This window comes from Polyodon spathula, chromosome 1, assembly GCF_017654505.1.
Source record: "Polyodon spathula isolate WHYD16114869_AA chromosome 1, ASM1765450v1, whole genome shotgun sequence".
Taxonomy (NCBI): domain Eukaryota; kingdom Metazoa; phylum Chordata; class Actinopteri; order Acipenseriformes; family Polyodontidae; genus Polyodon; species Polyodon spathula.
In genome coordinates this window covers 21731431-21745875 of record NC_054534.1, presented here as the reverse complement: position 1 = coordinate 21745875, position 14445 = coordinate 21731431, and the positions used below count along the sequence as shown (strand labels likewise).

The following is a 14445-nucleotide window of genomic DNA, read 5'->3' as shown; positions in this document are numbered from 1 at the left end:
TAGACCCGCCCCACATTGTTTGCTCCCTGGTGGTGATTCTGCTTCCTCGCATCCAGGAGTCGATTGGGTCCTGCGTGATGTCACTCCAACAAAATATTCAGCAGCTGGGGGCCTGTCCGACTCAGTTACACTGGCAGCTAGCGAAGTTTGAGGAAGTGCTGAATCCGAGTTACAACAGTCATTGAGAGCATTTGTTTCTGTGCTACTTCAAGCGTTTGATTACTTCTAGTCATCTCAAGAAATAGTTATTTTGGCACATGCTTCGAACAATAAAAAGGTAAGCGATCTTAATAATGTTTTTATTCCAACAGTTGAAATTGACATGCATCTGTAAGAATACAACTTTTATTCAGTAATGTTATATATATATATATATATATATATATATATATATATATATATATATATATATATATATATATATATATATATAATTTCATTTTTTAAACGTTCGATACAGTGAATAATAACAACTGGATTGAGCGGTATCAGCTTTGGGTTTGCACTGTACTGTTAGAACATCATTTTTAAGACCAGTGTTAAAATCCAAGATCAGAATAGGAAGTTTGGTCAGTAGTACAACGGTAGGATACATGATATACTTTTACTTACACAATTGTATTTGTAGTTATTCACATCTGGTACACATTGGACTTAAATATATTTGATTCATGTCAGTTAAAAACAGTTAGTGAAACATGGGAGGTAGTAAAGATGCAGCTACTTGCCAAGTTTCATTAGGCACCATTTTTACTTGCATTATCCATGAACTGATCAAGCAACCTGTGAATCTCTGAGGAAAGATGATGTTAGAATATTTAAAGGTGGTACATTTTCATGCAAGGTGAAGGACAATGGCACTGTTTGAGCACCACTGTCAAGCAGATACAGTAAGCTACAGTAATTGTGAGGTGGGATTTGAGCTAATGTCCACTGGGAGTTAAGATGTGGCAACCAGACTCATTTCACCTTCAGTGATCTAATCCAGAGTTGAAAAGGAGGAGTGGCTTGGTAATTATCCCACTTCACCACCTAGATCCCCTATCATGGTATTTTGGCAACATCATTTTGGTTCAGCTCAGTTTTATTTTAAGTTTTGAGTGAACACATCGTTGAATAAGAATAATTATCGCTCCACGTCTGCACAAGTTCTACTTGCTTTTCAGATCAGTTTTTTTCAGTATTTTGTTTGGGCTTAAAGTCCCATTTAGTGGACATCTCTTCTGTAAAAAATAAAATAAAAATGTTCAAAGCTAGTGCAAGGGACCACATGAGTTATTTCAAGCCTATAGTCTGTCAGACTAGCTCTGATAGAACAAAAACCTCACTGCTTAAATATCAAAGCTTACTACTTTCAGATCTAAAGAGTCAACATATTATTACCATTTATGGCAATGGGTCTCCACCTCTATGGTACAAGCCCACCCCCCCCCCCCCCACCAAAAAAAAAAAAAAAAAAAAAACAGAACCTCAAATGGAATCAGGTCATAGTCAGGCAGAAAATGTGCTGTTTAATATAGTGGTGTAGTTAAAAGAGGATGTAACTGATGGTGCTTGCAGGCAGACTTTGTGCTGTGCAATACCACATGTGATTTTGTGCTCTGTGCACTTTATTATTCGAAGATATCTCTGAAAACCAGAACTTTGCGTAACAGTCTCTTTGACTTGGATTTGTTTTCAGCTACTCAACAAAATTAATCATAAGTTGCAGATCTGTCATTTGTGGTCAACAGTCACTGTCTAATTTTAACTCAGAGCTCCACTGGTAGGGTAGTGGGGTAGTGCGGGAGTGGGTGGGATGGGAAAGGTGAGGCAAGCTAAAAACAGACAGGGTGAGGCCACACTAGATTGAGGGGTTAATAATAGACTGGAAGGTACCACAAAATCTGACTAATCTGAAAAGGCGTGAATCTAGTATTTCAGTAAAGTTTGGAAGACTTACTCACTCAAATATGCAGTTCCTCATGGTTTAACTTTTTTTTTTTTTCAGAAAAGGATTATTAACTCTTTTTTACCTAAATGGTTTAAATATCAAATTTATAGGAAATACTTGTATACAGATAGGAGGTCTTGTGTGCCTGCAAATGAAGCTGCGAGTAAACTGTTGAGAATGCTGCAGAGTGGATAAATGATAAACTATTGAAGAAGTTGGTAGGCAGTCCACAAATAGTTCTATTTTAATATAAACTTAAACATACTTCTGGGATTCTGACAGCATAAACATTTAGGGCAGTACATGTCCTGTAATGTTTCAATTACAAACAAACTGAGATCAAACCTGTTTAGCTATAGAAAAATGCTGTTGGAATGTTAATGGTCTTAAGAAAAGTATATAGTTGTAAATCGTTAGTAAGGAGTAAACTATTTAAATAGAAAATAGTAGTCCCCAAATCTATCTAAAATAGAAAATAGGTTGCCAGCAGCATATTTAAAATTAAAAATAGTAAATACTGTTTTATAAATAGTATTTATTATTATTTTTTTTAATAGTTGACACTGTCTACTAGTTTTGGTATACACAAAACAAATATTTTTCAGTATAATGTCAGTACTGCATTTGATTAAAAATAGAAAAAAAAAAAAATCTATTAAACAAGAGGTATTTTGTAAATCGTAAAATAATGTCATGCCTATCCAATTCTTTGCTTGTTTTATACTGATACCATTGCATTCCCTTCAGATGAGAGCTCATAGTGTTCACCGGAAGCATGGCATACATATTATACAAAAGTACTATTACAGTAACTATTTCACCGTTGCACGACTTGTCCCTAAGCACAGTGGCAGTATTGACTGTTCCTGGAATTGCAATGTCTGAAAACTACGACCGGAAAGTACAACACTGGTCACAATAAAATACTCTTTAACATCAGACAAGACACACCTGTCTCCACACAGGCAATGTGCCTGGAAGTACGCATTGTGAGCGTCGGTAGCAGGTCAGTCGAATCTCTTGGCTAGTCAGTGTATTTAAAACAGACACACGCAATACTTGCTTCCATTGCTGTGTGGGTGGGAAATGGCATAAGAAAGGCTGCTAGAGGCAGAAGTCTTTCAGTTGCTGTTAGATTGTGTCCTTAATGGACAGTACAAAGCTGGAATGTATTGAAGTAACAGACAGAGCAGGTCTTCAGTTTCTTCAGAGTACCAACAGCCGCATCTTTATGAATCACCAAGCAGCTGCTTTGGAGTTGATGAGGCCACTTTGCTTTTAAAAGGTACAGTGCCTGACATTACCATGTGTTTAATGGCACAAGTATGATGAAGTGTGAGTGTTTACTCATTAAATAAGATTAAAAAAAAGAAAGGTTTGAAGACATGTTTGTTATACTGGTGCTGATGCAAATTATTACTTTATTCCTGTAAACCTCAAGTGAATGAAGTGGGTGCGTTTACCTTGTCCGCAGTTTAATTAGTAAATCAATGTATTTTTATGCTCGGATGCAGACAGACATGTCAGCACAGGAACTATTTTAGACTTTATTCAGTTGCACTTTTTAAAAGATACATTAACATAATTGCTTTTGAAAGACTGTATAATTTTAAAAGAAAAGCAGTCACAAAACAAAGTCCCAAGCAGCAGCAGCAGCAGCTTCATTCAGCCTGTCTAATCCATACTGTTTAAGTTTGATAATAGTAGTAATGTTGCTCTTGTTCTTAATGCAGATTTTAATGTAGGTACAAAACCTTTTTGTGTTTCAGCTCATCCAGCTCCATTTTAGAAGGAATGCACATAGCTTTGATTAAATCACATGGAATTACACCTTTTTCATTTTTCTTTTCTTTTGTGCTGTTCCAAAGGGAACTCAGTTGGAGCCAGGCAACTAGATGGGTTATAGAAAGAGCCATTGTTTTTTTTTTTTTGTTTGTTATTTTTTGTTTCAGGAGAAAGGTGGGTTTCTTAAGATTGCAGTGGTCTGCCCTGGTGATCTGCATTTCTTAAATAGCAGGCTGGTTTTACATTTGGAAAGTAGACCTTTACATGAAAACAGCTATGTTCCCGTTGTTGAAATGGGGAGCTTCAAAACCTTGCCATGTCTTTCGAGAGTCTCAGTTCTGCAGTACAACCAGTAAGTAATTTGTATGTGTATTAAACATATACTTTTTACGTTTAAACTGTATTAAACGTTTACACTGATGTTTACACTTTGTCTAAAAAAAGATATGCTTTTCAATAGGCGTTGAACGGTTTAAATATTTTTGCTTTTCCTGGATACAGTGACACGTGGATATGTAGTAGATACTAGATGGTAATGCCATGTCAGTTTTGATTAAAAGTTGTTTCGTGGCAACTTGCCACCCACTGTCAAGGTTATTCCCTTGTCTGCTTTTGCCTTTGTTAATAATGCAAACTGCTACCTGTTCTTTGAATGCCTAATAAGAAATACATGTCTTTCAGATCTGTCTCAGCCACTAGCTTGCTGTGTGAAATGTGGACAGACTTCAATTAAACTAAATTAATATTATATGGCACTCTTCCCAAGCATTAACCTTTATACCCATAAGATGTACATGAACATATTGACCATAAAGTCTAAAGGAAATTGGCATGTTTCTTGGTACCGCTTGGCTGAACGAGATTGGTTGGACCCCACTGGAAACAAGAGTCTACAACTCATTAGAGAGAAACTGTGTACATATTCCCGAAACATTTGAATGCAATTATAACAGGTCTTCATAATGCATCTGCTGGTATTACAACAGTACAGTGCAGCTCAATAAGGATTCAATTGAGTATTCATCTCTTTATATTGATGTCCAAATAATACCAACCATATTCACTTAATTTGTATATGGATTGCACAACAATTGATTCAGGCTTTCTCCTCTGCTGTGTTAACCCTTACTTGAGAAATGTTATGGACTCGTCAGTCTGCTTTTTGTTACACATGTTGGCTCAAGGTGCCCAAACTGAATTGGCGGATGTATTTAAATTGCCCATTGTCTTCATTCACAGAACTGTGGAAAAGTGCTAAAAACAGTCCCGCTGTGATTGTCCCCTCAGCCCCTTCCCACTTATCATCAGAGTTAAATGTATATGGCAAATCAAAAGTTGGAAATATGTAGATAGGCATTACAAAATACTGTGGTTACATGTTTTGAAAGCAGTTACAATTCTTGGCAACCACATCCTCAGGATGGTTCTGCTACCTTGCTAAGAACCGTTCGTTCTGACCGTATTTTAAATTTGTGGTGCTGCAGTATCAGCATTGATAGCGCATCGTGGTTACATGTGTGACCTGACCTGCAAATAAAGCTGTGCCTTAGTCCTTTTAACTCTATGGGCATTATACATGTAAACAAACACATTATCAAACAGGCCCACTGTTATTTCAAAAGGCTTTATTGGAAGTAGGATGCAAATTGTTTACATTTGAATATACTCATCAATCTAAATAGTGCTGGTTTGTAAGGACACTACTAAGTCACTGAAATAATAGAATTGAAGATTAACTTATATCCACAGTACCAGTGCATTTCTAATGCAGTGTGCTTCTTTGGTATTTGTTCAGCATTTCACAGACGTTTATTGTAGGACTCCTCCTGCCAACATTTTAAATATACTAAGTTTTCTCATGCGGCGAGTCAGTAGATTAAGAGTATGCAGTGAAAGCCACCTCCAAATTACAGCCCTCTATAGCAGAGCTTTCTGAAAACCTTGCTGTATTGTTTCTTCTAGGGGTATGACAAGAAGACCTATACACAACATTGCCAAGGCTGCTACATGGGACGCCCTACTTGAGTAATGCATGTAGTTTTCTAAAGAAGGGACATAGGAGCAGGTGGGCATGGAAACAAATAATTAATGTCCTTCCTGCCTAGTCATTTTCAAGGAAACAGAACAGCAATGTCATGTGCACCCCAGGAAGTCCTGTGCCATAACAATGTCAGAGTTTAGAGCTTTTCAGCCAGCAAATAATAGTCCTGAAACTTGGGACAGTGTGTGACAGCGAAACATCCTAATCATTCAGGGACAATCCTGGGAAATCCTGGGGTATTTGGTCATCATATCACCAGAACAGAAGTGATGGCTTTGTAATATGAATGGGGTGAGTTTGGGGTTAGGGAGGATTCAAGCATGCAAATGGTATTATACTGTACTTGGGGTTGTAAAGCATTCAGTTTTATTTTTAAAAATTAAATCCATATGTTTTTAGCATGGTGGGAACTCATTTCCTGATTGCATTGCTCTTTTGAAATTGTTTGGAGCCCAGTAGTGGGTGATTCGACATTATAAATTCGAAATTATATTGACTGATTTCAAGGGAATTATTCAAGCAATGCAAAACATCCCTCAAGTCTGATCTGATTAAAATACATGGCAGCTGGAGTCAGACGACAAGCTGGTCCTGGATTTGGATGGAAAGTATTCCGCTGTGCCCGATTGAGCTCTTGGACCAGTGCCCAGTGCCCAGTGGGTATTCAAACTGATGGATGGACACGCACAGACTGTGATGACTGGCTTTGTTTTTGCTACCGAGTAGGCATTCACTTTTGTCACAAGATGAATACCTTAACAAAACTAAGCTAAAGCCATTGAGGGTAGATTTCAAAATACAAGGTAATCAGCATAGACCCCAGGCATTTAACCAGAGTACAGCAAGCAGTCATACATAAAAGGTATAGAACATGGAAATGTCAGTTTTCTTTTTAAAGCCATTTGAAATGCCGCTGAAAGGAAATGTAGAATATCAAGCAGTGTGTAATTTAAACTCTGAGTTTTAATGAATGGTTTGCTGTGCTTATATATATATAAATTAAGACTTCATTATATTCAATATTAGCTAGCAGCACCATGAAAGAGCATATTGTAAATCATGTGGGTAAAAAACAAGGTTTTTTCAAATGTTAAACATGTTTGTGGACATTTAGCGAAAAGATTATAGAGATAGAGAATAGCACACCCTACTGAGGTTCATACTGTATGGAATAATGGTAACTTGGATCAGCCACCAATCAGCTAGACACATTGATCTATTTACTCCGAAATGAAATACAAAAAGCAGCAATTACAGTTCTGAAATAAATAAGAAACAACTTCAGACGACTCGCAAGCCACAAAATGAAATTCTCATTTGTTTATTTCTGGTTTGGTATTAGTGTTGCATATACTGTACAATGATAGATGTTTTTGTGAACCTCCAAAAAAATAAAATGTGGAAAATCAACATATAGAGAGGTTTTATGCCGGCAGTTTTACATATATGTTGAGAAATGTTTGTGTTGGGATGAAAGTTATAAAGTATCAAAATATAGATGTACTGTAAAGAGGGGGCACTGTCTGGCTGTATTTCATACTTGCATATGGTGGATGTAGGTCATGGTGCTTTACTTATTCATTATACCAATACAGTAGCTATAATTTGTAGCGAGAATGTATGTCTCTGACACATACCATTTACATAATATAGTTTTCTGTGACTTTTTGATCATTTGTGTACAGTGAGATTTCTGTGCTGTTCAGTCACTTATCTTGATCACTGTTTCCTTCTCTTCAGGCTGTATGTTTTCAGGCTGCCTTTGGGGTTTCAAGCATCATCATATTCCTCACATACCGTATTGTTACAGAAGATTATAAAGCTGCTGGAACAGTTGCTTGGTATTCCCCCTGAAGATCATGACAGCTGATTCTCATGAGCCAGCCCTGCCACCAGAGATTGTCATTTACCGTTTACTTTCTCCTCACTAAAGTCTATGCTATATGTTTAAATGGGCACACTTTTACAGAACAATTCATGAAACATTAAATCAATAATTGCTTTTTGCTGCGTTATGTAATGCAGCTTATTAAAATCTATATTGCAAGTAATTGTGGTATGCAGAGAGATGGGAATTGTGGTCGTCACAGGGTAAGGCTGCTTCTATTTTTAACTGTCAGTGGCCTCTTTTCCCACAGTTTCTTTGGAGCTGGAAGTGCTTGGGAGGAATACAGTCCTAATTCTCAGTAGAGTTGGTGAAGATGGTACATAGTTCCAAGATCTTTTGTCAAAAGAACAGTAATTGTTTTTATGGTTTATGGTTATGAAAGACACGCACAGTTGTAGTTTCTCTTGGTTCTCATTACATGTTATTGGCTGATGACCGTCTTTGTTTTTAGGGTTTTATTCCCCTGTAATTGCCCTAAAGTTTATTTATTGGCCAGGTCCCGTGTCTTTAGCAATGCAGTATGATTGTATCTATTGTATTTATTATCCTAATTACTGGTCGGTAACTTCTTTAACCAATAAACTAACAATTATGGGTTTTCATTTCATGTAATTGCCCATCTATTTTATTGTGTGCCTTATAAAATGTTAGCCTGGTAAATTTATTGTACCTCTATTGGCTTTACAATGCTTACCTGTGCTTCACTATGCTTTATTAGATTTTGCGATGCTTTTACTATTGTACACAGCTTCAGAAAGTGTTTGTGATGTCCACATCGTTAACTTTGTCCACGTGCAGAACTAAGATATTAGGAGGCTGAAACTCATGAACATTTTGTTCAAAGAATCCATGAGGTGATTCAGAATGTATATTCCAGTTACTGCTTGTGGCTCATTTCAAAGGATCTAATCCAGTCTGTAGTTGATTCCTTTTTACTGAACAGAGTAAAAGACCATTTAACAAGAACTGTACATTACTGTAATTCAGGGTCTCTTAAACATTATAGTCAAGTTGCTAGTTTCTTATTTTGAACTGCAAATGGTTATATTACTATGTATTAAAAAACAATAATGACATTTCCATATATTAGATTTCCTTCAGTTGTTTATGTTTAGTTTTGTAACATTAAAGAGCATTTTACTCTTCAGTAAATTTGTGACTGTTTGGATTAAAGGGCTTTGTTTTCTCTGCAGTTTGTTTACTGTAGCCTGGGTGGTTCCTCAATATATTTCACAACGTTATCACAGTTGCTTTTAATAATTAAGCATCTTCACAAGGGAAGCTTCTATGGGTTTGTCAGCCCATCCCTGCTGCTCCCCTAATATGGCTGCCATATGGAGGTCATGTGACTGATGAAGTTTCAGATGCATGGAGATGGTACACTGAGTTAATGTCTTTATTTGGAACACAGCTGGATTATTTATTTTTTTAAAGTTCTATTACCAGTATTGTCTAGTGAAAAGACTAAAATAGCTTTTAACTCTTGCTATATCAATCATACAGACCACATGGTTTGACATTCTCTCAATATAGTTCCATTGCAGGTGGTGTCTAGTGAACAGGTTTCAGTGCCAGACTGTTTTTCATAGTTCCATTTTACTTCATGTTTACAAACTGTTTCATCTGGTATGACATACTGTACTTTTGTGAGCAAAAGCTAAATATTCCCTGTAGTATTCTTTACCACTACAGAGCGTGCTACAGGAGGTGTTTTATTTTTGTAACTAAAAACCACCATTTCTAGTTATTTACGTACTCAAGATCAATAATCAATGTGAAACAAACAAACAAACATTCATAATATATTTTGAAACTTGGGTCAAACAGCTCTGTCAGAGTTAAATAGGAATTCATGTGCAATTTTAAATACATCCCATAAAAATTCTGGCAGGGCCTGACATCGTAAGATAACTTCTGCTGAGATGCATTTTTGATAACGAGCAAGGTTATTTTTCATAAAGTATCAAGCTTTTTATGCTCAAACTATCAAATAATATTATAGACACATACATTTTTTTTATATATTAATTTTAGGTTTTTGTATTCTTGAGCTACCATATGTCATTAGCCGAATATATCTAATACAATAAATACATAAATAAATCAAATACATTTTCAGCAGAGAATCAGTTTGGTTAAAGTGCAGCCAAAACAGTACTCCCTGCCCACACACTCATTCCATTGACTCACAGCTTGGTGTTTGTTGCTGTAACATAATTTACCGCGAAACAAAAATGTAACATTGGGAAATATAAACCATTAAACCTAGTTTAACATTGGGAAGTATATAGCATTAGGAATCTAAGACAATTAAGTCATTTGATTGCTAAAAATTTGCCATTAGCTATGGAGTAAAAATGTAAGTGCACAGCTCCTGTCCTCTGTTATATCCTCTGCTCATTATATGAATAAAACGGCGAGGGTCAGACACCACAGTGGCTTTGTGGAGGAATAAGTAGAGCGGAAATGGAACAATGTTGAAAAAAAAGGATTCAGTTCTCTTCCTCTTTACATTTATTCTGCAGACGTTTTTACAAATTGTGCTGATAATTAGGCTCCCTGTTCTTCTAATCCTCCTGATGATTGTGCCTTGTATAAACCATGCTGTTAGTCTGAGTTAAAAAGGAAACTGCCTTTCATCAAGCAGACTTGTTAGAAATGCAAAATGATGTGTGCACTGTATGTCTGAAGGAACTATTTTGTTTAGTAAAAGGTGAAAATGTTTGATCTGTTTCTTTGTTATTGCACTGCTAACTCTAATTTTGTATTTGTGGAAGGAGATGTTGTTGACATAAGTGTTCAACATACTATGAAAATACGTCATGGTTCTGTACATGCGTCTACATACTGTATATGTCCTAAGCATATTTAAAGCTTCAGATTATGTACACATTATTTTCCTTATAGTTGTGACCAACCTATGCATGGTTTCTGGCTTGTCATTGCATATACAAGCAAAAACTACGGCATCCATTTAGCTGAATTTGATCAAACTGAACAGGCTTTTATTACAGGCTTTTACTGAAGTTATTGAACAATGTTATCCATTTCTGTCACTATAGGAGAAAAGCATTCTGTTTGTGTGGTGTGTGTGTGGGGGGGGAGACACTTTTTCTAGAATCTAACAACATGAAGAAAGCTATCTGGGAGGTTTTTGGTCAGCCTTTGTTTAGCTCCCAGTTTTATTTTTAGCACTAGCAGTAATCTGATATTTATTGTAAATAATTAAAAAACTCCTGTCCCGACACAGTTTATCTCAGTTGCTGTCAAGCAGTGAGGACGTATTTTATGGCAAACATTGTTTTTGCTCCTAATCTGAGGACCTGGAATTCCATTTCATCTGAGTATGAGGGTTATTCTCAAGGTAAGATGGCTGGTGCTCTTTGGGTTGAGGGACTAATTAAATTGCAATTCCTCCATTGTTATTGTCAAGTATGACACAAGAGAATTGCTGTGGAGATGTCAAAGGTGGTAAAGATGTGATGACATTACGTACACTGGTGAGAAGATTAACAAATGGAGTCCCATTTCTCAGAAATCAGTCTGATCAGTACCTTTTAGAACAGGGGTGTCAAACTGAGTTCCTGGAGGGCAGGGCCACATTCTACTTTAGCTCTCAATTACTTATTTGGTCTAATTATTTGATTAATTGGTCACTTCTCTTCTCTTATACTTCTTATAATTGATAGGCACATCATTTCCTGTATCTTTTATATTGCTTTAATTTGAACTAAACACATTTTTTTAGGGGAATTCTTCATGGTATGGATACCTGACCCAATAAGCTAGTGAAGGCTATATCTTATCTAACTGTATTTGTTAAGATCTATTATTCTATATGCTGTGGATAGGTGTATAGGTACTTTTTCATGACACTGACGCTTGTAATGTGTTATTTCCTTTGGGATACATAAACTTGAGGCATGCCCTGTTTTAAATTGTGACCGAAATATGGTTTCAGTGCTTCTGAGACGTGCCTAAATAACCCTCCTTGTCTCTGGTTAATGTAGTGTGTGCAAATAGTCTGTAAATTAATTGTTTGGTGTGTTATTTGTTTAAACATAAATTCAGGAAAATGTTAATATGTCAAACTAGCTGTGTTTAGTCTAAGATGGTTAGAATGTATGGCTTGTTTCTCTCAAGTGCTAAATTGGCCAAGTGAAAAAAGACATTTTAAGAACGAGCACTCACTTTTCAAAGCACCATGGCTAAAAAAGGGCTTCATAGAAGACGCAGGGTCTAATATTGATTTAAATACAGACACTGTTTAAATTAATGAAATGTAGCATTTGTGCACCAAGGGTAAGGAAACCAAACTTTTATACTGTGTAATGTGTCTCTTTTAGTGCATTTCTGTCTGTAAAAATGTGTAAAACGCCAGCGACGGTACTGTTTTAAGAGCCTAAATGACTGCTGTAATTACTGTAGCTCCACCACTGTTGAGAGAAATTAGAGAGGCCACAATCTTTCAAAGAGTATGAAGCCTCAGATATCATTGTCGTTTTTACATCCTCCCTGTTTTAGGGTGCTTACAATACCCCTGAGTGGTTCTAGATTCTATTGCTCCAATATCGAGTTTGTATAATTTATCTTTGCTTTGAGCTTGCTTTGTCTGGAGAATCCTAAATGCCAGGACTGAGCAGACCCTCTCATTCCATTCAAATCATGTGGCAACATGACCTTCTCTCCCAGAACTCTCCCAGAACCACGTACTCTACATTTTCTATAGTGAAGCATTGTAATAATAGAAAATAAATAATTACATGAAAAACTATTTACAGTTTAAACAGTTAAAAATGCAAAGGTTGGTTCTATTTTCATTAATTAAACAGTAGCCATATTTACATGTGCTACTATTTGAGTTTTTGTAGTTACTATCTACAGTATAATTTCATTGGTCTGACAGGTTGGTCACGAAGACATAAGTCATTGTTTCAAATGTACTTCATAGTGTTTAAGCATTACACTAGGCCTACACAATGTTAGCATCATGTGCTGCTGTTAATGTGGCTACAATTATACTAAAAAGACAGCTAAGTGAATTTAAGAAATGTCAGAACTCATTAAGTGGTGTCAATTTTATTTTCATTAATGACTTGATTTAGGTAATTATCCATTCAAAGCTGTGATAATTGGCATAGATTTGTATTATCTTGCTGTGCGGATGCTGCAAACAACCTTCTAGCTGAAATAATGCCTTCATTAACTGCTCTTATTTAACACAATCCCCAGCCTGAGTCCATTAATCTCAGAGCTGATGCATTGAGAGTGGAACTATTAAGAAAAATCTTGAAGGCTCTAGGGTTAGCAGTGTGCCGAGTCGTCAGGTTTTTTTTCCTCTCATTTTGCGATGATCACCCTTTGTTTTATTTATATGCTTGGAACTGCCCTCAAGGTGGTTAAAAAAACAAACAAAACTAATGCACTTGCTGGTTGTTTTTAACCCTAAAATTTAGGCGAAATGCCTATTCACAGTAATGCCTGGAATGTTACATAATGCAGTAATTAATATGTAAGCACCAGTGCTACATTGACATTATTAGATGTAAAATAGAAGAATATTATACAAATGTGGACTGGAGTTGAGGAGTATAATGGTAAACTAGTGTCTGATGGGATTATGTTGCCCTGAGCCAAACGTGTACATGAAAGGTTTATGAGATTATGTATTACTGGTATGGAAGAATTCTAGTATATTTATACTGTTGCTATAAATGAAGACCTTGTGGGCTAGAGTGCAAAATATAATCTGTCATGTGATGGATTTTAAAACCAAGTTTCATTAAAACGTAATTTGAAACCACTTAAGGGTTTCATAAACCCCCTAATTTGAGGCACTGACGTACACAGTTAATGTAAAGGTTTGTAAAGTTAATTACAGTTTTGATCCTTGGTCCTGTAGCAATGCCATTTGTGTTCAGTCATTGTTTCAAGGATAACTGCATCAAGTGTTTCAGAACAAAAGAAAACACCTCTGACATGTGGCCTGTGCAGTCACTAAGGACTCTACGATATGTACTGTGTGTGCCTGTACTGTCATTTGAAAGCAGCTGTGACAGTTTAGATTACATGATTTCAGAAGTAAATTTTTGTATTTAGCCTTTTAGTGGCCACAGTTGCGGCATTATTTCCTGCAAGCCTGGCTGACTGCATTGCTGATGCTTTTATGCCCAGGATATAGATGACTGTGGCACCTCCTTTCTGATTGTAAGCCTGTGTCAGCACTTTATTTCTGAACTACCCCTCAAACAGGTGCATTCCACTGGGGCTCATTATTAGATTGCTGTCAGCGGGAGCTGCTGTGTACTGATGTTTATTTGTTTGCCACTTATCCAGGAAACCATTTGAACAAATAGGACAATGGATTGAATTGCGCGGGGATTCATTCAACCGTAAATTCAGTGTGTACTGTATCTTACTAAAGTGTTCTTTAGTATGATATATAGAGGTTTTTATTATTATTTTTTTTGTCCTCATAATGACAGTCTATTATTCATTGAAGCAAAAAAAAAGTCAGCCAAGTTTTTTTTTTTTTTTGGCTATCAGACTTCTATTGATCTGTTGAGCTTCAGCAGCATCCTGCAGTCTCAGTTTCTGGTGACCTTACCTGCCCTTACATACTAACCAAGGAGAATGTGTCTGTCCTCCAGAATAGTATCCAGCCACCCCTGAGGCTTTTATTTTTGCAGTCGGGATGTGAGGTCATCTGGAATAAATGAGACACCCAAAACAATTCAGTAACAATCAGGCACTGTATTAATGTAAAAAAAGAAAAGGTAAATTGCAATTGTACACACC

General features: G+C 36.4%; 1 protein-coding gene across 1 annotated transcript in view; it reads left to right on the top strand.

Annotated features, from left to right (window-relative positions):
- The first annotated feature begins 126 nt into the window (after nt 1–126).
- Nucleotides 127–14445, top strand: part of LOC121315580 (E3 ubiquitin-protein ligase MARCHF3) — a 37171-nt gene continuing 22852 nt past the window's right edge. Inside the window, exon 1 of the mRNA XM_041249798.1 lies at nt 127–277. The gene's annotated coding sequence lies outside the window, so the exon portion shown is untranslated. The remainder of the gene's footprint in view (nt 278–14445) is intronic.